Raw genomic sequence first — 23,505 nt, 5'->3', positions numbered from 1 at the left:
GACAGTGCATATCTCGAAACCGGTGTCATCCTCAAAACTCGTCCCAAGTCGACGCGCCTTAGAAACTGACTAGTTACGTACCATTCGTACATTTAAATTTGCACCGTAAGTGAATAATATGAAGTAATTAGCGTAAAAATGTGAATTATTCAATTAGCCATCTTGATTGCTTGTAGAAATAGCTTTCGCCTCATGGAGTAATTTAGCTCAGTCGTTAGATTGTGCTGTCTTGAACAGGAAATTTCCGAAAATTCGGTGCGGCAAAAAAGTACCTTAAATGCCATGTCACGATATATATGCGCAAGCGCCACGTTTTAGCAAATGCTTTGTCTAGAGCATTGCAAAGAAAAAAATATAAAGTGCTCAAGTGCTAGTGAAAAAGTAACATATAAATAAATATAGCTTTCTTGGCCGTTTATAATTCTCACGCGTGTTTCGCTAAGTGAGGTGAGACAGCAGGCTATTTTGTTTTGGTTATCGTTATCGCTATCAGCAGCAGCTCGTTTCAGAATATTAAGTAATTCTGTGGGGCGCACTGAAAGGTCGCTTAGATGATGTGATGGGAACACTTTAGTAGTACGTGCACCTCAGGTGAACGTAGCGTAATTAACATGCAAATAGAAAATACCACAGAACACTAATGAACAGTTAATTTAACAGAGGTGAACGTAGCGTAATTAACATGCAAATAGGAAATACCACAGGACACTAATGAAGAGTTAATTTAACAGGATACCTCAGGCAAACTGGTTACCATCTTTTCGGCCTTTGTAATCCTTGAATAAGAACTACCATTATCCATGCAAGAGATAAAACAATGGTTGTTTCTCTAATTTTTACACATGCTAACTCTGTGGGATCCTTTATCTGAAGACGTCCGCCTCTAGTTATACTGCGGAGCTTCCGACACGAACCATGTGAAAAACGGGACAGTATTACCTTTCTTATTCTTCATCCTAATTTACGGAGATAAAAAATAATTAAAGGCTCTGTGTAAGTATCCAAGCATACGTACAGCCGACCCTGAAAAAAATGTGTTATTGTTACTCTTCGCAACTAGCCAACTTATTGCACACTACTACAAATGCCGCAATTACACACATTCACTTGGCCAAACAACATCCACTGTTCGGCCATCTAATGAATCTGTACTGTCACTGCTATGTGATGTCTGACGAAAAGCGAGGCGGCGAAGAAGGCCAAGTATTCTTGGAAACATGTATTTATTGAATTTTACATTGTATTGCTACACTGAGGACACTGTCGTACATGTTAGTGTTAGCTTGGGGCAATGGACGACGACACGCCTTCTGCTAGTAACACAGACTACTCAGCTCCAGTGCCGATGCCACCTATATTTCAAATCGTTTTTCATTTTTCTGGCCTCTCGACCTCGGCCTCTGGTTCCTACAGGCAAGAACAAGTTTTCCTGCACAGTGGGTCCTCTCTGAACAGATGCGCTGTTTATACATTTCGTCCAAATTAGTATTATCTATGCCTAAGTTAGTGACGTCATTACAACCCGCCAGTCCTTGGTCCTCTAAACAACCCCCAACCCCTTGTATCATGTTGTGGACATTCTGCGACATGCCGAATCTGAGAAAAATAAAAACTGGCGGCTTAAAGGTCTAAAATCCCGATGTTTACGTCGTGTATGGTCAGCGAAAATCGCCTAACTCAGAAAACAGCACTTTCCCCATGGCGCATTCAACGCGGACAAACGAACACTCGAAAACTTTCATACGGCTGCATTCATCCAGTTGCATAAATTGATGTCATCATCTCTAGCTGCTATACGGGCTATTTTACAGACATGAAATTTGATGAGATGGTTCCAATGGGAACTCTGTACTTGTTTAATGGGAGAAACATGAGAATATCCAGTTATTTTTTGTGTCTTAGTTGCCCATTTCAATATGCTGAACGAGTCTACAAATCTCACCCGGGGTAGCCAATGGCGCGAGAGTATCTGTGGATATTGTTTCCTTAGAAACGAATGATTCTAACTGAAATGCAAATGTTTTTCCCCGAGGAAGTACTCTAGGCTATAAAACGTGAAAGAAACCATGAATAAATGTATTCAGTTTCCGATAGGAAGCGCTTTCAGGAATTCCTCGCAGCGGAAGAGCTCCGTGACCACACAACAGCGCCATTGCTTGGATGCTTGCAATACCTACTTCTTGACAAAGCAAACACAACCATCTGCGAAAGCTCTTCCTAAAGAATTTGCAAAAGCATCTATAATATCCGATGATATTGACCTCCGTAAGCTTACAGACTTGACGCACAATCTTATGGAGCTCTTCGGATTTTCCATCTTGGCCATCAAAGCTCACAGATTCGGGGATACAGCAGAAGAACTATGCGAAGACGTTTTCCGCCTTGCTGGCGTTATGCAAGCTCTACAAATATTCAAAAAGAAGTAGTATGCGCAACCGTCGCGGGGCTTTTTCTCTTGCCACCACGCTCAAACGGTACCATCGCCGTTTCTATGACACCACGCTACAAGTGTACCACGTGCTCGCGCACCAGCAGGGAACGACCCATCACAGACGGCGGTGAGTGCCACTGCCCCACCTACGTGCCGCCAAATCTTCCTTGTTTCTCAATTCGTCACTGGCGCCCGCATCTTGGTGGACAGAGATACCGAAGTATAAGCTTCGTACCGGCCAGGGATACCGATCACTAACCTTCGCCAACTTCGCACTCAAAGCTTTCAAGACAGCAACACGCCGACTGATGTGAGAAGTCGGTGACAGTGAGAAGTCGCTGTCTCTGAACCTAGACTTTTGTCCCTCTCTCTACTCGCTTTTTACTGCTGCAGATGCTACGCGCGCACCATCGGTACAGGTTTCCTTTGCTATGACAAGGAAACCTGTACCGATGACACAATCCGTGTGATTTTCGTACAAGAGGCTTGGTTTATATCATGGCACCCATGAACTAAAAGCTGCTGCCTTCACCTGGTCTAGCTTTATTGGTATATATTGTGCAGTTTCCCAATCTGATTCTGTAAACGTGCAAAGACAAGGCAGTAAACAACTAAATTCTGCATTATAAGTCTAAAGACCCGCCTGTCAACAACCATGCGCGCTGGCGTTGACTTAAAACATTCCACGAACCACAGAATAAGTTACAACAACAACCTTAAGCTCAGCATCATATGATCCTCGAGGAGTCCTTGGTCCTCACCACTGCGTACAGAATAGAGACCTACTTCTTGCGATTGCCAATTACGGAGCTCTCCACCGTGTTACCATTTCTTACCCGTGTACCATTGGGCACATATTTATATGTATCGCAGGCTATCACGTAGCGAAGATATTCTCTAAGATTCATCTTGATCTCGTAGAGCACCACAATCGGATCGCATGAGAACACATTCAGAAGAAAGTGATCGTCCCCCGTTTTGGCTTTACGAACTTGTACGGTTTCCTTTCAGCGTCCGAAATTCATTGCAAGGCCTTCAACGTTTCACCAACAAAATCCCATTGGGTCTATACATTTGGCATACCTACCGCGACGACGCGCTGCTCGGGAATAACCCGCCAAAGGGACATCGCCAAAGGCTTCGCTTGTTTTCGAGCGCCTAGGCTACAGCTAGTAAAGGCATCTCAAGTATCTTGAAGCCCAAATTCAGGTGTCATGTCTAACTTCCTTGCGATACAACCATGGACTCCTCCATGACCCGTCCGCTACAGTTTAATGTTCAGGCCGCCATATAATTTCCATGGCCACCTGTACGACGCCGGTAGCGAGACTTCAATATCACGCCAATTTCTTGCACTGCCTAGAGCTCGCATAGACCAATATTTGCACCACCTCCAGTCGTCAGATTCCAAGCCAATTGCGTCGTTGTTAGCTACAAAAATGACTTCCGCAATTTAGACGATAGCTACAACACATTGAGCACGATTGGCAGCACGAGGATCACTCCTAGAAGTTCTCTAGAAAAGCGCTGCATCATGTCCAGCTTAGAGGGACTTGCCAGTCTGCCTGGTCATTTATTTATTTCCGTCCTTTCTCGATGCACGCTGTTTCTTTGTCATCTCCGACAACAATCCTCTGAAGTTTGCTCATCAGATCTGCGGTGACTCAGTTGGTAAGGTGTCTTATGGTGAGCACACTGTCGACGAGAGTGATTCACGGACGCGATCACCGCTTTTTGATAGAGGCGGAACGCTATGAGGTTCATGTAGTAGAACCTCATATGTAGTAGAACCTCATTCTGGAGCCTTCCACTACGGCGTACCTTGTCAACCTTCATTAAATGCCACATGTAAAGGCGGGTCCAAAGTTACGAATGGGGCCGACAGATTGAGTAACACATTGTGGCATAGAAGTTACATTAACAGGCATAAAGTGCCTGAGAAAGGGTGGCCTGCGCTTTGATATACAGACCACCCTTTGTCGAAGGGGTGGTATGTCAAATAGTTCACTTAATTTTAGCTTTCCTCATAAAAACTACAGTTGCCGCGATGTTTCCTGTTCTGATGGGTGCGGCCCTTTACGTTAAAATTTAGGTCTTCAGCCGGTGACGCCTCCAACAGTTTATGTATTTCAGTACCAAATTTATGATGGAACTTTTTTTATTGTTCCCCGCTAAGGAAAGCAATGAACGAATGACCGTGTGAATTCGCAAGTGCATTCTACGTAGTTATTTCCGTCTCAAAACGGCTTCAAAGAATTGGTTTTGTGCTCGCAACACTCAGAAAAAATGTTCCTCGCACTTCTCATGGCTAAAAAAATACCTTCTAGAGTATCATTCCTCGCCAATTTAATACAAATGTTCAAACATTCTAGTTCGCATTGATGGGAATACAATGCGCAGTGAGGTGTAAGAGTTTACCAGTAATCGGGCAATTCTTTTTCTAGAAAAAAAACATATAAAATTAAATATGGATGAATGGCGCTTCCAGAAAAATAAAGTTTCGTCTTTCCAAGTGCATCAAAAGAGCTAATTGGGCCCCAGCAGAATGCACGCCCATTCATATTTTATTGATCATTTACAAAGCGAATATTGCGGTTTCTTATGTTTGTTTTCTGTTTTCTGTCTTTTTTTTGCACTCCAGGGACAGCAGCATATTGCGAATATGAATAGCAATAGTCAATGTGTAAAGATCGATTCGTATTCTAAACTTCGAATATTCGCCCAGCCCTAGTTTTTATACCTTCAATATTACATGTATTTATATCTTGTATATCCTCTGCAATCCGTTTTGGCTACCAACAGACCGGAACCCAGTGTGCCTTCTATAGATTTCATTCCTTGGAATGTAGAAGTTCACTGTACTTCTATCTCAGTGGCGCGTGAAAAATGGCAGGACTCGTTAACCTTCTGAATTCTGTGTTTGTAATTTCAGCATAAAATATTCTTACATTATCATGCTTCGTAGCTCGCGAGCTTTTATCTTAATACTTGAGAAGAGACAAATTATTTTGCTCGGCGATCACTGCACCGATTCTGATGAGGTTTGTTGAGTTTATAAGGAAAGGTTAAAATCTAGGGACGGCGGGTAGAATAGTTCTATTGAGGCCGTCAGTTGTTATCAATACTTGTTCAAATTTGCACAATTGAAAAAATGCATTGTGTAGGAATCATCGACGATAATTGTGAACGAAAGCGAATACCCGAATGCTTCAAGAAAGATTCTCGCTTTATTAAAAAAAATGGCTCGCTTGGCCACATGTATTGGGTGCACTGCGAATAACCAGGACACGTTTTTTGTTTCAATGTGCAGTTTAATAGAGAACAGAGCCGTTAGCCAGCACATCCTTGGCGGCAGTGCAGGTGGACAGCCCATGTGTCTGAAAAAGCTATGCCAGTTAGCATTCAGCAAGAAAACAACAAAAACAAGACCCGCTACGCGAGCGTGCGCGCTTCTTAATGCGTAAGCATCCTTAGGCTGACCTGCCTGAACTATCGAAAATTCATTTAAATATGAGATAACACCAGATAGGCATCACACTCTCTTATGGGGTTTTTGACACCATTTAATTTTTGAACAAATTACTTTCACTCAACCTGTCTACGCAGCAGGATAAATATTGTAGAACTAAACTGCTTCGTTCACAAAAAAGTGGGACGATACTCACGTAGCGACCTGTGTCGTATTGTATGGTGCGTTGGAGTTTGTTATTTTTATAGGCAATGAATTGAGATTTGAAGCAGCTGACTGGAGCCCATCGGTACATGTCTCCCGAAACGCCCACCATGATTAGGTCTTCGTTGCTCGTCAGCAGCTGCGTAGAAAATGTATGTTTATTATTGATTTCTGAGAACGATAGCTGTCTTGGGTTTCTGTATGCTAGTTATGACCGAGAAGGTGCGCAGGGGAGCGTGGAGCTTAAAAAGTGAGGCTTTCAATGACTTAGTATAGGATAGCAATCGAGATAATGTGACACTTTACTGCGACATGGAGTTGTCAGCACAAAGATAGCTTATTTTTCTTTTTTACTGTTCTCATAGCTGAAGTGTTCCGAACATTGGCGCTGCGCGTCGTTGACGATTAGCCTCGTAAAGTAGCCTCCTCCTCCTCAATTAGCACGATGTGATTCCCAACACTTACTCAATTTATTGTAATTAAAACATTTATAACACACAAATAAGTCACAAGCAAGACATACATGTTGCCCAGTATCTTGCGAAATGCGCAAACAGGCAGGAAAAAAAGTTATTGATACGCGTCACTAGAGATGTTGACATTGAGACAGGAGCCACATGCTACGAAAGAAGCGAGATAAGGATAATACACGCACATAAGCATGCGCACGCGGACAGGTAAAATGAGCACACAATGTTAATAATGTGGATAACAGGGTGTACAATATAATGAACAAAGTGAAGCGTCGTTCTAGGCAACGTCAATGAAGTAAGTGTTACTGATTATTGCTTCTGTTGTGGTAAAGGTCCACATGCGGCGGTTAGATGGCTAAGATAAACTGATTGCCCTTTAAACGTAAATAAGGATTCTTTTTCAGGAAATGTGATTGCATCGTTGTTAGGTGTACGATTATAAGTGAAGGTATAGCTAATAAAGTACGCATTATATGGCGTTCCCTCCGAAAAAGAAGACGACTACCTCAAGCGACAATACGGATCATGACAGCTCCACCGAAAACCTATAAAAATGAAGATAATGTACGGCTGCGGCACGACACGAAGGTGCCTGGGTAAAGAAAGGACGGACAAATCGGGCAATCAGCAACCTTCCGTACCAAGAAAAATCGATAGAAACCCATCTCAGATGATTCTCAAACTGAAAAATAGATTTGTTACGTGACCCTGCTGCCTGCCTCTATGCCATCCCTTTCTACAGAGTAAACCTTCTCGGCACATTTGCGCGTACACTAAGCTCCAACTCAATATACGTTTACTTCGAAATTCGGGGGTGACGATGTATATGAGACACGATTTTGCACACGCACACAATGTGCTTGATAATGACGTCTTGGTCATACCCCAAATGACGCGAGTTTTTGAAACGCGCATTCGCTGCAAGCCCTATGCAGGCGTGTTCATGATGACGTCATGGAAGTTTTGAAACGAGAGCGAGCTCACGCAATGCTCACGCTTTACGCAAAACAGGGCGCACGTTGAAGATGACATCATGACAGTTCTTAAAATGCTTTTAGCTCCCGTTGTGGGCGACCATTAAGTGACCTCGAGCCAAAACGCAGCGCAGTTATCCGGGCACTCAAACGAGAACATCCTGGCTACCAGTGAAAAGTTAAGTGCGGTGTCTGACCACCAAACCTTTGTACAGCACCGCATTATATACGTTAGTTACTGCCCAAACAACTTAAAAAAAGATTGTTTCCGTGTTCTTCCTAATGTTTGTTCACAATGTCGCTCAAGCTGTAACATCTAGTACGCTGAAGCTTTATTTGTTCTTTCCAATAGCGACGTTCGGAAGGTAGATAAAGGGCACCATACACTTGATTGTCATCTTTTGGTGCTGAGGCCGGGTTACGTGTGCGCTTTTCAATGCCAGTGGTCTGCGAGTTCCGCGGTGCGGGTTTTTGAGCCGGCTCTTTCGAGAGTTGGCGTCATGCTGCGTGTCCTGGCCGGCAGCGTCGAGCGCGCCGCGGATGTTGTGGTGTTGTGGGGTGTGACCTTGCGAACATGCAGTATGCCCATTTTAATATTGTGGCTAGCATCACCTGCAACCAATCTGCTTTGCCGGTAGCCGTTTCATGCTTACATCTACTCCCGATTATGCGAGAGCCAGCCTTTTTTTTTTTTCCTCCCCTCTTGTTTAAGTCACGTCTCGGGGAGCACTCTCAAACCAAGCGATCTGCTCTATGCATCTCTATGCTTGCCCTTCCAGCTCAATTCCTTTCTTGCCACCTACATGCATCATGATACCATCTATATACCTACGGAAAACAGTAAAAAAATATCAGCCAGTCATAATGGGCGAGGTGGCTGAAGAATGTCGCAGCTGTATAAGGCAGCGTTTCAGAGAAGGCTACAATGGCGTGAGACATTGTCGCCTTCTCTGGTGAGACATTTTTGCGTGAGCCATTGTCGAATGGTTTCGGCGGCGTGGGATGAACGACCATCCTCGGACGATCACTTTCAGCGACATACTATCGCATTCGCATGCCGTCGTGCTCAACCAGCCAATCAGCTCATCTGGGTTTGCTCAACCAGCCAATAAGCGCACGCTGAAAGAGATATCACCGAATGCGACCGTCACAGAATGCGTCCCCATCTCAGCTCGGAGCTTGTTCGCAGCAGGCTCCCACCTAGACAAAGGCTCCTCATCATCCATCTTTACATAGCCTGTGTTCAGCGAACGCCGTTAAGGCGTCCAACCAGGGCCCGGCTGGCATCTCCGAGTACGCCAGACAAACTCTGAACAGTGAACGTGAACAGGATATCCAGCCATTGACAGTGCATTTAACAAGTTGGACGATGTGTTATCCTCAACGTCGCCACGTGCTTCCATATGCAGACCGGACATTCCGCACCCTGACTGGACGTCGCGCCTAGTTATCCGGTGAAGTGTTCGCGTACATTATCATTTGCTCTGTCTTTCGTGCGTGTTTTCCTTAGTCTTCTCATGCCGAACTTGTAGCTGTGCATAATAATGCACATTGGGCATTGGCTGATGATGATAATAAAACTTCTTTTCAAAATACGATAGAAAACCTTGTGGTTGCGGGAAGACATGGTCAGGTCCCTAGTCCGGGACACCATTGGCAAAAGCCGCTGCCCGTGCTCTTTCTATGAGGGCTCGTTGCTCCTCGAGGTCCGAGCTTGATAGGGTCGCTTTGGGCGAGAAATATTTCCTAAGCACGAAATATGTCCTCTGCCATTCAAAGCATTGAACTCTGGGTCCTTATGGCCAGCAGCCGCGGAACCCAGAAAGGGCTCTGCTTTAAACAAGCGTTACGGCTTCTGCGAACAATCATCGCGAACTGCACGCTAAAAGGCAAGGGCAAGGCGTCTGTGCCGGCATCTGCAGTCAAGGTAAAGTGCATCTCATCTAAGGCACCAAAGCGCGGTAGCACCAATAATACTTGTACAATGATCCATGCAATAGGAGGTGTCTACGGGCGGGGAGGCTTCTGGACGCCTTAGAACATAGATAGTGCAAATTTAGTGCCCAATACACCTGCTCTGGCTAACCTAAGGGGCTGCTGGGATCGCTGAAATTCCAAAAACGAGGTCCAGCAAATAAAGCTATTCATGGCGTTCCTGGAATACCTTACTAATGCTGAAGAGTTATCATTGTACTTAGTTTCATTAGTTCACACGGCAGATGTGAGGTAATGGAACTTGCATTTTTACCGGTTCTCCCGTTCAAGGCTGATTTAAAAGCACGTGCAAAGGTGGAGTGCCTTGCCCTGCGAAATTTGTGCCACAGATCATTTTCGCAATCACATTGCTCGCGGTATGTGTTCGTACTACCTGTGTAACCATTGTTGTGATTGTTGAAGTCGAACTCTCCGAGTAGTCTCAGGACCATTTGTGTGCAAGACGTCATCCAATACTCAGAAAGATGGAATCCTTGTAGAAAAGGCTGTCGCCAGTAAGGTGTCCTACAGCAGGTCGTTAGAACTTCAGTCATGTGGAAGATTGGCAGGTGAGTCTGTACGCGATGTAACAGTACTCATTCGGGCCAATTCTATTACATGGAATTTTCAGCGCTGTCTTTTAGCTTGATACTAGCATACCATAATACCTTGAAACGCTCCCATGCTCTTAATTTCTGCTCGAAATTGAGCACTGGTTCAGTGATTGTCATTCCTCCTTAAGCTATTATCAGGTTTTGTCAATCCAAAGATATAACCATGGTGCGCGGTTTATGCGCTGACGCACTCTGTGCAATGCATTACACGGATTGTCTCCGGAACAACAGCCGGATAGGCAAACAAAACCAGTGTGCTCGTCGAAGAGGCCACTGGTCAGCCACTGGAGCTACCATGTCACACGCAATATTCTTTCTGAGCACCAAAGGCCTGCAGCAGCGCAAGAAATAGGGCATACGCATAAAATGCAGAGCCCAGAACAGCTTGTTGGAATGCTTCGCGCAGCAAGCGAACAATGCGGAGCAATAAATGGACGCCGTAGTTACGAGGACCGGGCCATGAAGAAAAGGGAGACTTCGGCCCTCCCAGGAGAGACAAAGAGGAGAGCATCGGTGATCATGATGATGATGACGTTTGCTGAAAGGAAGCTCACCTCATCTCCCAAAGATTGGATCACACCCACTACGGAGAAATGGTCAAGAAGCAGGCGGTTTCTACTATGCTTATTCGAAGTTAAACAAATACTAAATTTGTGTAGCTGCAATTAGAAAAAATGAAATGAAAAATGTTGAGATAAAATAATTTTCACTTCAAGAAGTGAAATACCAGGAAAAGTTTATAATTCTAGAAATTCAGCAAGGTACTCTTTTTGTATCTTTAAAATGCGAAAACACCCGTGTACTTAGATTTAGGTGCACGTTAAAGAACCCCAGGTGGTCCAAATTTCCGGAGTCCCCCACTACGGCGTGCCTCATAATCAGAACTGGTTTTGGCACGCAAAACCCCATAATTTCAATGAAATTATAAACTGCACGAAAAGCTTCCCTATGAAGTCGCTCTAAAACAGAAAATGGTTGGCGAGGTTAGTAATAGCCCAAGTTCTCGAAAATAAATTTCCAACAGTTTTCCTTCTTTCAAAAATCGGCGGCACGTGAGGAAAGCGCTCAATGGATTCAAATTCATTGGAAAAAGAACATAGAGGGGCACAACGAGACCAGACCTCTGTAAGTAAAAATTTAGAGGCGGCATACAGCATCTCAGATTTTTTAAGTAAACTTCCAACTTCCATGAAGTACACCATTTATTATTCCACGGGAAACAAAGATTGTGGAAATCAGAAGACGATGTTAAAATATATTTCACGAAATTTTGTGATATAGAGAAATTTCTGTGCATAAGCTGATGTGGGCAAAACAGATATGGCAGGGCCTCTAAGCGATGCTCGTGCGAGCGAATCAATCATTTCATTCAAGTGCAAAGCACGATGTCCCGGTACCCAAAGCAAGTATACTTGCCGTAAGTGCGAAAGAATCATTGAACAAAATGTTCGCAGAATTCTTGAATTTGAAGATGCTGTAAATACTTTACATAAAGACAGTGAGTCCCTCACAACAACCGCTAGAGAGTCATTTTGGGGAATCTTTCCTAATGCTAATATAATCGCTATTAGGTCTGCCTGGAATATGGGTGTGGATTCCGGATGGCGAAGAGAGTAAGACAATTGAAGACACCTTCTAAGATGTCACATTATCTACGTTTATCCCGCCCACTATAGACTTCATAAGAAATTATTGTAGTAGGACATTTCCTTCACGCTCAGTGTATAATTAAATTTACCGATGCAAACCTGGTTAAGTGCCCTTTAATGGGGGCAGAAAATATAAGCGATAAACATGCCCTATTTACATCGAACATGTTATGTTTTTGAAAATGATATGAAAGAAGCTGCAAAAAACGCGGCCGTTTTGCCCGGAGGGTGAATGAATGACAGTGAGATCAATGTTTACCGCTGCGCTTAGACTCTCTCGTTTTGGACGTCTACTCTGGTATTCAGCTACAGAATTGTTGGCCCCATGGTCCAGGAATTTCTTATCGAGTCAGAATTAGTGTGTTGTTCAAGTTGTATCTTCTACTTTTTGTGTGCTCTTCAATGGATTTTTTTGTCCCTCCTAATATTATTCACTGTTATTTCTCAAGTTGCGTCACACTGTATGTTTATCAGTCTTCTCAGCGAGAAATTTCCTGCTGCTTTTTTGTTAATCCAGTACATTCATTGTTGGTGGTGGCGTGGAGCAGAGGTAGAACACCCGACTTCAAATCTGAAGGTCGTAAGTGTACATTTTCAGGCATGGGGTGGTGCCTGACACCGGCAATATATATATATATATATATTGCCGAGAACTAGTGGGGCTATACTAGTTCAGGTGCAACGAAGCTAGGCAGGCCCACTAAGCTTTATCAAAGTCACTCCCGCACCAGAACAGGAATTGGCCTCCCTGGTGCAGTATTGGGCCACTACCTCCCTCATGACTCCGACAATTAACCCATGGCCCTCAGTCCCCAGTGGCTGCGGAGCACCTGACCAAGGTGGCGGTCAGACCTGCGACGTGGCAGAGGGTGCTAAGAATCTCTGGGTCCGCACAGGCCGCCAATGGAAACTGAACCTGGCCACTTTCAACACGTGCATCCTCTCGAGTGAGGCTAGCTTAGCAGGACTATTTGAGGAATTATCAGGCATTGCCTGGGGTATTATTGGCCTTAGTGAGATTATAAGAACTGGTGAGGCTTACACAGTGCTGACTAACAGCCACGTCCTCTGCTACAGAGGTCTTCCAGATAAGAGAGAATCCGGGGTAGGATTTCTAGTCCATAACAACATAGCGGGCAAAATTGATCAATTCTACAGCATTAATGAGAGGGTAGCAGTCGTCGTAATAAAGCTGAATAGGAGGTACAAAATGAAGGTAGTACAACCCTACACCCCAACCTCCAGTCACGATGATGAAGAAATAGAACAGTTTTATGAAGATGCTGAATTAGCAATGAGAAAGGTGCAAACTCAGTATACTGTAGTCATGGGCGACTTCAATGCAAAAGTGGGGAAAAAGCAGGTTGGTCAGCAAGCAATTGGCAACTACGGCATCGATTCTAGGAATGCAAGCGGAGAGATGTTGGTAGAATTCGCGGAAAGGAGTAGGCTCCGAATAATGAATACATTCTTCAGGAAGCGCAGCAACAGGAAGTGGACCTGGAAAAGCCCTAATGGAGAAACATGAAATGAAATAGATTTTATGCTCTCTGCTGATCCAAGCATAGTTCAGAATGTAGAAGTGTTAGGTAAGGTAAAGTGCAGTGACCATAGGTTAGTGAGGTCTAGGATTTCTCTCAATTTGAATAGAGAAAGAGTGAAATTAGTCAAGAGGAAACAGGCCAACCTAGACGCAGTAAGGGTAAAAGCAGACCAATTCAGGCTGGTGCTCGCAAACAAATATGAAGCTTTAGAACAGGAAGATGAAGATAAGATAGAGGTAATGAATGAAACCGTAACTAGGCTGATCTTAGAAGAAAAAGCAGCAATTGAAGTGGGAGGTAAGGCACCAAGACTACAAGTAGGTAAGCTGTCCAAAGAAACAAAGGACCTAATAAAGAAACGACAAAACATGAAAGTGTCCAACTCAAGAGATCAGATAGCATTCGCTGAACTGTCAAAACTGATCAACAAGACGAAAGTAAGGGATATTCGAACTTATAACGTGGGAAAGATTGAGGAAGCCGTAAAATATGGACGCAGCATAAAATCAGTAAGAAGAAAGCTTGACATAGGACAAAGCAAGATGTATGCACTGAAATATAAGCATGGTAATGTCATCAGCGATTTCGATGACATAGTAAAAGCAGCGGAAGAATCCTATACTGACCTGTACAGTGCCTAAAACAGCCAAGCTACTTTCGTTCGACATAGTAATGAACCAGATACAGAGGCGCCTTCTATAACTAGCCATGAAGTTAGAAGGGCCTTGAAAGACATGACCAGGGGAAAAGCTGCTGGAGAAGATGGAATAACAGTAGATTTAATCCAAGATGGAGGAGATATCATGCTTGAAAAGCTTGCGGCCCTTTATACGCAATGCCTCACAACTTCAAGTGTACCAGAGAGCTGGAACAACGCCAACATTATACTTATCCATAAGAAGGGAGACGTTAAAGAATTGAAGAATTACAGACCCATTAGCTTGCTTTCAGTATTGTATAAAATATTCACCCAGATAATTTCCAATAGAATCTGGGCAACATTTGACTTCAGCCAACCAAGAGACAGGCTGGCTTCAGGAAGGGATATTCTACGATGGCTGGTATCGATGTCATCAATCAGGTAAACGAGAAATCTGCGGAGTACAATCAACCTCTCTATATGGCTTTCATAGATTATGAAAAGGCATTTGATTCAGTAGAGATACCAGCAGTCACAGAGGCAGTGCCTAATCAAGGAGTACAGGAGGCATACGTGAATATCTTAGCAAATATCTACAAGGATTCCACAGCTACCTTGGTTCTCCACAAGAAAAATAGAAATTTACCTATCATGAAAGGGGTCAGGCAAGGAGACACAATCTCTCCAACGCTATTCACTGCATGCTTAGAAGAAGTATTCAAGCTCTTAGACTGGGAAGGCTTAGGAGTGAGGATCAATGGCAAATATCTCAGCAACCTTCGGTTGCAGATGACATTGTCCTATTCAGCAACAATGGAGACGAATTACAACAAATGATTGAGGACCTTAATCTTGAAAGCGTAAGAAGTGGGTTGAAGATGAATATACAGAAGACAAAGATAATGCTCAATAGCCTGGCAAGGGAACAAGAATTCAGGATCGCCAGTCAGCTTCTAGAGTCTGTAAAGGAGTACGTTTATCTGGGTCAATTACTCACAGGGGACCCTGATCATGAGAAAGAAATTTACAGAAGAATTAAGTTGGGTTTGAGTGCACACGGCAGGCATTGCCAAATCCTTACTGGGAGCTTACCACTGTCGTTGAAAAGAAAAGTGTACAATCATTGCATTCTACCAGTGCTAACATATGGGGCAGAAACTTGGAGGTTAACAAAGAAGCCCGAGAACAAGTTAAGGACCGTACAAAGAGCAATGGAACAAAAAATCTTAGGAGTAACTTTAAGAGACGGGAAGAGAGCGGTAGGGATCAGAGAACAAACCTGGTTAGCCGATATTCTAGCTGACATTAAGCGGAAGAAATGGAGCTGGACAGGCCATGTAATGCGTAGGATGGATAACCGGTGGACCATTAGGGTTACAGAATGGATACCAAGAGAACGGACGCGCAGTCGAGGACAGCAGAAAACCAGTTGGGATGATGAAGTTAGGAAATTTGCAGGCGCACATTGGAATACGTTAGCGCAAAACAGGGGTAATTGGAGATCGCAGGGAGAGGCCTTCTTCCTGCAGAGGACATAAATATAGGCTGATGATGATGATGATGATGCATATTATATTTCGTTCATGTTAGCATGTCATTTGACGTCTTAATATCACTTACCCTACATGTCCCGAAAGTTGTGTGATTATATGTTGCCATATTCCTGCCATTTATTTGCCGAACCGCCACAGAGGATCTACCCATAGGTGGATGGGCAGCAATAATAACGACTCCTTGAACGGTGTTCTAAATATACGCGGGTACGACATATTGGTGCGACCCAGCACGCAAGGCAACTCCTGCTCTGTAGAAGGGACCAAGCCCTGGGAGCTACAAAACGCCTCTTGCACATGAGCATTTTTCAGGGATGTTCTCTTCCCTCAACTGAGGCAAGCGACCATGGCCTAATGGTTCGGGAATCGGGCTTCCTTACTAGAGCTCCATTGTTCCAATCCTTTTGTCGGCCAATTACGTTTATGTTTATTTGTGGAAAATTACATATACTTATCTATATTTGTGGAAAATCACGGCGTCGGTGAAAATTCGCTTAGAGTGTTGATATAATTGGGGCTGCAATAAAATTACGTACATTCGACCTCAGCTGCTACCGAGAATTCGTTAAAGCATGCCTTGTGAGGTGGTTATTTTTTACCCTATATTGCACGCAGTGTAGTAATGGGCGGCGCCCCCTTACCCCGTGAAGCTTCTGGCACGGCCTCTGGCTACTGAAGCTGCGACCCAAGTCATGCAGCACGACAACGACTGCGTCTCTAAACGTTCGCTCTCACGAGGGAAGAACGCGAGAACGTTGATTGTTTGTTGGCATCACCTTTGAAACATTGCGCAGACGAACCGTCACCTTGCCTGCTTGATTTAGTCAGGTTTTTCTACATCTACCGTCATATACCATTTCGCAAATGTAATCTCCATCTCAACTTTCGTATTTAGAACCGTTATCCCTATTGTATCACAATTTACGCTTGCAATGACTCAGGTTCTATGAATCTCTTTCCGGCTTGTTTTTCTACTAATACGCCAAACGCCTGTTACTTATTGACTGTTGAGCAGTCATTCGTTCTATCTTTGAATAGCAACAAGTCTGGAAGGTGGACACTCCCTACAGTCTCGATGGGAGAATATGTTGGCATTCCATTACAATGTACGTAGTCGTTTCCGGGCCTTTTTGCAGCACACACGTGCCCAAAGCTGTGGCGCATATTTGCTTCAGTATGTTTTCGTTCTCAGACACCCCCTCGCGCCTCAGATAGCAAAGCACTGCTCTTTGCGGGATAATGCAAATTTCCTCTACTGATTTCTGTTTCGCTGCTTTTGTAAATCTGCATGTCTTTTTTTTTTCTTATTTCCATCCTTGGCATACCATTTACCATCTCTGTTTCTAACTTTGTTTTTGTGACTCCTGGTTGTCTATTTGCACTTTAAAATAGCCTGTACTCTCTTGACCTCCGTACTTCCCTTACCACCTTGTGTTACCGCATGGTACCTAGGGCAAAACCGGTACCACAACATGGTGGTACCGTACCACTGTCTGGTTTTTACCGCTCCGTTATATTGCACTCTCCTCTAGATCAGCTCAAAAAATGTGGGCAGCTTGGCACTAGTAGTGCAAGGCTGGAGTAAATATCGGAGCTGGTGATCGACCTAGCTTCTTCCAGCTTTTACTAGGCTTGGCTAAGTTTTGTAGGAAAGGCTAAGTGCTGCTAGGCACGCTATTCCGAATCGGCTCGCCGCCTAAGCGCAGATTCTCGCTTGGCCGCGCGACGCTTCAAGATGAGCGGCTTCTTCTCCGGGTGTCCGTATCTTCTTTGGTCGACCCATGTCAAGGCTACATTTACTCGCCAAACAGTCAACAAGAGTTCTGCCGCCTTCAAGGCGGCTCCGAGCTTTATCTCCCGGGTGACGCACGGATAGCTGCACCACCACACTTGCAGGGGCGTGGCTTGTCGAAACCTGCCGAGCCGCCGCCAGAGGTGCCCACTGGAGTCACGGACACCGCGCGCGTTAGGCGCGAACGCGGGAAAACGTGGACAACGTCGGCAGCAGCTCTGCGCGTTGTCTCGTTGGTGCTGCTACAATTTCTCCCTCTCTCTGTCTTGCTCTCATTTTCTCTTTCTCTCTCCCGAGCATAGCGCGCACCGCGCGCATGCTCTCTTTCTTCTTCTTAATTTCCCATCTCCAGGAAGCATGTGCACTGCACGGAAAGGAGGCGAAGCACACGCCGCTCCGTGAGGTAGTTGCTAGGCAACGCGCGGTGACGTCATTGATCAGCAAGGTTTCGTCCACGATACACGGACTGACGGTCGGCATAAACAGCTAAACAGGAAAAAATACCAGTTAGCTCTCCAATAAATAAAGTGCCGTAAAATCTCGAACATTGTAAATATCTACTTGGTTTGGGAAGAACTTAGCTACAGACACCACCAAGTAATATGTACGGAAACACTACGCGTTAAATAGTTTCTTTGCCAAGCATGGTACCTCTGCGGCCTGCCATAAGATGTTTCCGGTTATGGCGCTAAAAAACTGATGCAAATGTTAGCCAGCAGGGAGAACAATTTGCATAAAAGTGCAGGTGATTCATCACTTACGTGCATTGGTTCCATGGTTCTGTGTTCTTGGGTGTTATTCCATTTCATGTATTAGAATCATCATACAATAGAAAAGCAGAAAATAATAAATAGATTAAAGCACAAGCTGAACAACACAGTAAATAGATACGAATGCTCTGGACAAAATGCTGTTGTAGTACAAAATGCATACAAATGCATTTATGCGGAATTTTTTGCGGTATGTCCAGTATAGGAGACAAGGATATGGAGAGGTACACCAAACCGCTGAGGCTGTTTTGGTGATCGTAGTCTTGGATTATGCAGCTGAGTAGTGCTGCCAATAGCTGGTCAAACCTAGAAAACTTTATTGTGTTTAAATGTTATTCATAGTTAGTTTTTGTATTATGGGGCATAAAGCAAACACTCAACAATGATATTTTTAAAAATAATAAAATTACAAGAAATTGTATTTCGGAGCCAGTATGGGTGCCTTGTTCACAAATGACAGCAGAGGCAATAGTTTGGTTCTGTACGGGTGAGATGGCGGAGAGTGCATGCATAGATGACAGGCAGATTATCGTGTGTCTTTCCTATCGCTTAGCACGTCTTCTCAATATGCAGTGATTTTAGTAGTAATTGTCCTAGTCTATAGGAGGATCTGTTTTCTCTTGGTGTTCGGATAATGCGTCGGCAATGAAGTTTATTTTAAAGATCTTGTGCTGATCCTGCTTTAGGTACTTCTTCAAGTTGCCAGATTTGCCAACGTACAGTAAATTACATTTTTTTGCATGTGACTATGTACATTGAGCCAGGTTAGTTCAATCTTCAGAAGGGGTCCTTCGTGTACACCAGTTCATCACATAGCTTGCTGGAAGGGACATGCACCACCCAACCGTTGCAGTCATTCAACGCTCTGGCAAAAGTCTCGCTCATGCCACATGCATACAGGATGGTAGCACGCTTGCTTTTCTTTCTCACCATTTAGCGGATGGGCGCTGAGGCATGACGTTCTTGCTCACTTGGCAGTTTTAGCGGCTGGCCATTACATTGCGTTTCATTTAACATCAAGATCAACTCTGCTTTTTGCGTTGTATGACTTGAGCAAAGACCGAAAAGCGAGGTTACTAGTGATCAGGCGGCCTAGCGTTTGTGGCCCTGGAGGTGTACATAAAGAAAATCTACGTATTTTGACATGTGTGGGTTTGCGATGAACCCTGGTGGCGAGGCCATTGGTGATTCGTTCCACGAGAACATCAACGCATGCAGTGTACCTGTTCTCTCAGGCTCTTCGTGTGCTGTAAACTGATGCTTTTCTTACAAAGTTAAGTGGTTTTTGTGATTGCTATATGTACTCTCGCTGAAGGGCACTGTGATGTGCGCACATTTTATTGAATAAAATTTGTACATGTTTTTAACTGTTGTGTTGTTCTTTCAGATATGAACTGAAGCAGACAAAATTTGACGCAAAAATGGAGGCAGTGCTAATGGAAACATTTAGAGGTGAGATAGCAGTCTTCTTTTGACAAATTGGATGATAGGATGGCCAAGAAGTAGCACTTTTGAAACATAATGTGATGTACCTACTATGCAAGCTGCACATGGATTTTGAAGTGGCATTATTCGTCATGCCCTGTTTTGCTGGTCTTTAGTCATATTTATTTTCTAGTGGCATTGATGTATCGTTGCTTTGATATGGTGAAATTTTAAAGTTGTCATTTAATATGAATATCTAAATTTATTTACTCTGCCCATTTATGGGCAGAGTAAATGGCAGTTGTCCATGGCATATTGAAATAAACGAGCCCTTTGTCATGGCAAAGAAATAAAATTCTTGTTCAAAAAATCAAATTTTTTCTCAAATACCTGAAATGCTATATAACATAACATTGGACATATTGCAGCTGTTCAGTTTGCCTTGTACACCGCATCCCCCCCCCCCAAAAAAAAACAAAAAAAACATGCTGGATGTTGCAACTGGCGCATAGTATTTCTCAAGGTTGGCCATTGATTCCAATTTAGCAAATCAGACTACTGTCTTCTGTTTTTGCCAGGTATGATGCTGATGCGTTTGAGGTTATTATATATGATAGTGAAATTTTGGCTCTTGGTGTTTCACTCATTGTGATGCTATGTGCCAAGTGTTTTTTTCGTTGTCACCTTAAAAAAGACAAGTCCACTTGTCGAAACGTTGGCGCCTTCTTTCATCTTGTTACCATTTTGTTCAGTGTTGTTTTAGTTGTTTATAGTATTGCAGTTTATTATGATATCTAATGGTGGCTGAGAGCTGTTGAATAACTACGCTTTTGTTGCATACACAAATTAAACTCTATACGTAGCGAGCTTCTATGTTAGCTTAGAGATAGTCATTTGACTACCCATGCAGAGGTCACAGCAGTTGCTGTGAAGGGTTTGGTTGAGTACCAGGAGGTAGTTTCATCAACTCTTACAATGGTAGTCATGTACACCACCATTGTTTGTCAGTCAATTGACTACCCCAGGAAGAGTCACTGTTGGCATTGCAAAGGGGTTCCTTTGACTACCAAGAGGTACTTGCATGGACCACTGAGGTAGTCGCATCAACTCTTGCCATGGTAGTCATGTACACCTCCATTGTTTGTCAGTTTCCAAATGACTACCCTATGAAGGGTCATTGTGGCCATTGCAAGGGATTCTGTGGACTACCAAGAGGTACTTGCATGGACCACAGAGGTAGTCGCATTCACTCTTATCATGGTAGTCATGTACACCACCATTGTTTGTCCATTGTCAAATGACTACCCAAGGAAGGGTCATTGTGGCCATTGCAAGGGGTTCTGTGGACTACCAAGAGGTATTGCACGGACCACAGAGGTAGTCGCATCAACTCCTGCTTTGGGAGTAACACGTACTCCTCTGTGCTTCTTAAGGGAGAGTGTCACCGGTATTGCAAGAGAATCGCCGGTATTGTGATTCCAAGAGAGTCCATGTTACCACCCAAAAGGGGATTATATGTGTGACGAGCAGATACACCTCAAAAAGAGTCGGTTGAGACTACCATGTTTTTAAGAGTGTACACGAAAAGGGAGGACTGCTCTATAGACACTACCGAGATCGTAGGGGCCGTATCCTCGATCAGTAAATCGTTCCGGAGAGGTATCGGGCGGATCTCCTCACTTTGTGTCAAGGAAATGGCTGGTCGGGACATCTAGGAATCAACAAAACAAAGGAGAGGTTCTTGTTAGAATATAACTGGCCAGGATGCTTTAGGGATGTGGAAAATTATGTAAGGTCCTGTGACACGTGTCAGCTAGTTGGGAAGCCGGGAGATAAATGCAAGGCACCTTTAAAGTTGGTCCCCTTAATCACGGAGCCATTCCGTCGGCTGGTGATCTACACAGTCGGGCCTTTGTCGCCGAGCCGATCAGGGTGCAAGTACCTTTTGACCGTGCTCTGTGCCACGATAATGTTTCCTGAGGCGATTCCTTTAAAAAAACTGAGCTTCCCCAAGGTATTCGACGCTATATTGTGCACGTTTGCGCGCATCGGTTTTCCTGCAGAGATTCAGGCTGACAAGGGGACGGTATTTACAAGTGCTTTAACCACGACGTTCCTGTAGAAAGGTGTGGTGTGCGGCTGATACACAGCTCCGTGTATCATCCACAATCAAACAGCCGTGAGAAGATGCACTCCGTACTTAAGAGAGTGTTACGTGCATTGTGCCATGAACACAAAGCGGACTGGGAGAACTGTTTACCCGCAACACTATTCGCGTTGAGAACGGTCCCACACAAGGCAACCGAATTCACTCCTTCCGAGCTGGTGTACGGTCGCGTGATCTGTTCCCCCCTTCAGAATGTTAAGAGAAATGAGGAAAGAAACAGGTGAAAGCCAGACGGTGGTGAGTTACGTTTTAAAAATGCTGGATCGCTTAAGTGTCTCGCGAGAACTGGTGGAAAAAAAAAACCTAAAAGAGGCCCAGGAAACTGCAGAGGCGTACTATGACAGAAATGTGCGTAGACGAACATTTAAGGTAGGCGACCTAACGCCTTCACGATCCTAAGGCCTTCACGAAAAAACAAACTTGATGTGCAGTGGGACGGACCCGTAAAGGTTACCCAGAAGATATCGGAGACTAACTACACCCTAGAGGTTCAGGGAAAAAAGGAATAAAGGAATCATTTACCGGCTGTAATTTAATGAAACTTTATTGTGGAAGGCAAGAGGTTGTGAACATGGTGGTGAACGCGTCTGAAGAAGTAGCGGCCGAACTTCCAATTTTAGCGACAGTGGCAATTGCGGAACGCTCCATAGAGGACAACCTGAATCTGTAAACCGACTGGCTCTCGAGACCGATCAAGTAAGCGACCTCCAGAAACTTTGAGTAATTTCGCCAATGCTTCAGTAGCCAGCCGGGGAGAACGACGCGGTGCTTACGAGATTGAGTTGACATCAGACGAGCCCGTCCAATATAACCCGTACCGTGTCTCACCTTGTCAGCGAGAAATAAAGGAAGTAGAGATCAAACGAATGCTTGAGCTTGGAATCTGAGCCAGCAGACAGTGTTTACACTTCCCCAAAGATTCTCGTAGAACCGAGCGGGAAAGAGCCGCGTCGATGTGCCGACTAAAGGAAATTCAATTCCATTACAAGGAACCAACTTTACCCTGTAGCTAACATAGAAGAACGAGTCGAACGGGTGAGCGGAGCCCAGTATATTTTAACAATCGACTTAGTTAGGTGCTACTGGCAGGTGCCCATGTCAGAAAGCTCAACTCGCTACGCAGCGTTTACTTTCCTGCCTAGAACATTTCGGCCAATAATATTTAGTTTCGGGCTGAAAAACGCACCGTTTAGCTTTTCCAAGCTGATGGGTATTGTTTTGAAAGACCTTCAATATTACGTGACTCTCCAACTTAGATGATGTGGCCATCTTTTCTAACACTTGGAACGAACACATGGAGTACTTAAGGAAAGTGCTGTTATGTCTACGAGACGCGGGTCTCACGGTAAAGGTAAAAAAATGCAACTTCGGGTGTTCTCAAGTTACCTACTATAGGGCATGTCGTAGGACAAGGCACGCGGCGGCCCTCCGATCTAAAGATAGAGATTATAAATAACTTTCCTGAACCGCGAACTAAGACGGATGTCAGGGCCTTTCTGGGGCTCGTGGGATATTACCAGTGGTACATTCCAAATTTCTGCCAGGTAGCAAGCCCCCTCACTGACACCCTCCGAAAGAGAAAGCCGAAAAAAGTTCGACGGATTGAGGCAAAAGAAACCCCATTTCAGCACCTGAAAGGTGTTCTGAGCACAGAACCAGTGCTTCGGACCCCCCATTATTCTAAAGAAGTTATCGTGCAGTGCGACGGTGTAGTGACAGAGGGTTGGGAGTCGTTCTCAGCCAGGTGGGCGAAGACGCGGAGGAGCATCTGGTACTGTATGCTAGCCAAAAATTAACGTGCAGAAAGGAGGCAAACATCGCTTCTG

The 23,505-nt window shown here is 44.4% G+C and overlaps 1 long non-coding RNA gene across 1 annotated transcript in view; it reads right to left on the bottom strand.

Moving 5' to 3' along the window:
* The window catches only part of LOC119453583 (uncharacterized), a 44,532-nt gene that overhangs the window by 10,865 nt on the left and 10,162 nt on the right, over positions 1-23,505 (bottom strand). Inside the window, exons 3-4 of the long non-coding RNA XR_007467193.1 lie at positions 18,079-18,104; positions 6,097-6,243 (exon numbers count right to left, since the gene is read on the bottom strand). This is a non-coding gene — a long non-coding RNA (uncharacterized LOC119453583). The remainder of the gene's footprint in view (positions 1-6,096; positions 6,244-18,078; positions 18,105-23,505) is intronic.

Source organism: Dermacentor silvarum, chromosome 5 (assembly GCF_013339745.2).
Source record: "Dermacentor silvarum isolate Dsil-2018 chromosome 5, BIME_Dsil_1.4, whole genome shotgun sequence".
NCBI classification, from domain to species: Eukaryota; Metazoa; Arthropoda; class Arachnida; order Ixodida; family Ixodidae; genus Dermacentor; species Dermacentor silvarum.
The sequence above is the reverse complement of the archived record's forward strand: the minus strand, read 5'-3'. Positions and strand labels throughout refer to the sequence as shown.